Consider the following 2,808-nt stretch of genomic DNA (forward strand, 5'->3'; position numbering starts at 1 on the left):
CTAAATGTCAAAGCTATATATCAATGGGCATTGCAACTTTGTGTATCATTAAATTGCATGACTTCATGATGCATTTGGCTACATGCATTAAAGATAAGTATATCTTTAATAAATGTGTTGTCTTCCACTTCATATATATGTATTCCATAAGAAAAAAATATTTATATTAAAAGTAGTTGAATATACATATTTTACTCCTGAAATGACTAATTAGAAACATAGATAAACAAAAAACATCTAACTTGATCTTTACATTTTCATTTGGTCATCTATCATAACAATATACATAAAGCTCAAATTGTAATGCTTGTTACAAGATCATTTTCAAAACTTTTAAAAACATATTGTCCACAATGAATAAAAAGGTCATAAGTGGAAATCTATTTGTTTGTGTTCTTCTCCATGAATGTTTTTTGATATGGCCATAGATCCAAGGGGCATTTCTAGTGCTTCTTTGTATAAAGAATTTTCTTTTGTCTAATTCTTTGAGAATATGAGAGAAAATAATTTGCTCAAAATCAATTAAAGCTTCTTGTATGTCTTGTAGAATGGGCTGAAAATAAACATTTTCAATAGTTATCTTGTGGATTGCCCATTCTATAACTATCTTGGAATCTTCCAACACTTGAAGTGTTTTATGTTATTTTCTAGAGAGGCTATAGAAATAAGTATTCTCAAGGTAATAAACTATGTTATGTTGTTATAATCTTGCCGAGGGGCATATCAAACCTGCATGTATTGAGTATAGTTGAGAAATAAAATGAAACCTACTCCACATTTGGAAGGATGACCTTGTGTAACTCCATCCAAATAATCCTATGGAATGGATTGGTCTAGAGGTGGTAAAACCATAATTATGATTTTCTTTGGTTTTAGATCAACCTTGTATTCTTTGCACAAATTTGTTATCAGGGCCACTATTAAATTCAATGGGATATCACAAGAATAGAATATACTAGAATTTCTTGACCACCAAATGTTGTTTATAAGAATGTAAGAAAAAGGTTCAAATTGTGATGTTGATGGCTCCTCGTGCTAGAATCTAAAGCATTCTATGATGTCCTCTTGATTCCAGGAAGACATCAACCCCAACTCAACATTAACCTTGAAAACTACCTACATTGTATAGGAATTGTTGCCTCAAAATCTAGTAGGTCTTGTGAGGGTAGCTCTCAAAGAAAGAACTAGACCAAGGGAAAACAATATGAGGTGTGGTAATGGTGTTTCCTCACTATGTAGGGGTGGCTAAAGATCAACCATATTAGGTGCTTCCAACCCCTAAGGGGAAGTAATATTTCCCTGGTCCACCCTTCAATTGATAGGTGTTAGTGAACAATAATGTGGTAATGGAGGGGAGAGGAATTCATGGTCAAGTGCCATGGTCAAAAGGACCAACTGATGGGGATGTCCACATCCTGAGTGTATACATGTGAGTAGGGAGCATTCATGGATGCATGAGCTACTAGCTCGGCCTACGTTTTTTTAACCCCTCTTGTGCGTCTTTTACTTCTTCTTAATTATTCCATTGTATTGACGCTTATAGCTCAATGGTTAGAGCTTGATTTGTATGATGTACCAATTTTCTTTACCCTTTAAGATGAGTCATTTTATCGCTTATCTAGGTTGGGACATGAAAGGGTTCATTTTTTATGTGATGGAGTATCATGTGCTCAAGAACTAGGTGATGGTCATACGAGATAGGTAGAACTCACGCTATGTATTTTCCCATGTGCTAATATTTATGTTATGATCATTTTTTGCATTTTAAGTTTTTATTTTTGTTTATTGTGGCCATGATATGATTTTTCCTTTTCTTTTAGTTGCATCAACCTCCTAGGGAAAAGATTTTAGGTCCTACTCAAGGTATGTGAACATATAAGTGCCAAATCCCAAAGAACCAATGACAAGTTGTACATGAATAATGGAGGTGAGATAGAGGGCTTGTAATGTGGCATGGAAGGTGTTAATTATGATGTATGGAAGATGGAACAAAATATCTCAATCACGGCTTTCCAAGTAGTTCCCATCCTATAACCCAAAGGGCCTTAAGGGAGGTCCCACTGGACTAGGGTCAAAGATTAACCCCCAGGTAAGGTGAGAGAACAAGAATAGGATCAAGGTTTGTCAATATTCTAGCTCGCCCCATTAACCATACTAAATGCCAAAAAAAAACAAGTATAAGCATCTGATTTCAAAATTATCAAAGTACCTTTTGAATAGTATCCCGCCTTTATCCAAGTGCTAGTGTGATATGGTGAGAGGCACATGGATTAAGCAAGTGGTGAATTCACATGGCATATCATCGTCTAAAGGTGGTTGGCAGGGGATACTGGATGTTTGGTTGACTAGCCGATTGTCAAGTGTATGAGAAAAATTCTTCCTATGGAGTTACCCATTTTGGTGGGTAATAGGGACATGAAATGAAAAGGTGTGATTCCTCCAAGGACTTGCAAAAGGCACATCTACTTGGGCCTACCCAACCTTTTTTCAGTAAATTGTCCCAAGTGAGAATTTTATTGTTCAAAGCTAACATAAGGACAATAATACATTCGAGACAAGCATCAAGTTTCCATAAAATGCCCCACTGCCATGTTTTAGGGCATAAGAACTGAGACTCTATGAAAGATTCATAGATTAATTTTATAGGGAAGGCTCCACTTCTCGGGTTCTTAGTCCATGTGAGTTAATTTTCTATGTTTTATATCTATATTGTGATTCCTACCTATATTATCATCCTTTTTCTTAGTGACAATTATTTATTTGAATTAAAAGTGTTGTAGGCTAACTCATTCAATGGGAGAGTATAGA

This window comes from Pinus tabuliformis, chromosome X (assembly GCF_031772625.1).
Source record: "Pinus tabuliformis cultivar Carrire ecotype Pingquan chromosome X, CPIR1, whole genome shotgun sequence".
Taxonomy (NCBI): domain Eukaryota; kingdom Viridiplantae; phylum Streptophyta; class Pinopsida; order Pinales; family Pinaceae; genus Pinus; species Pinus tabuliformis.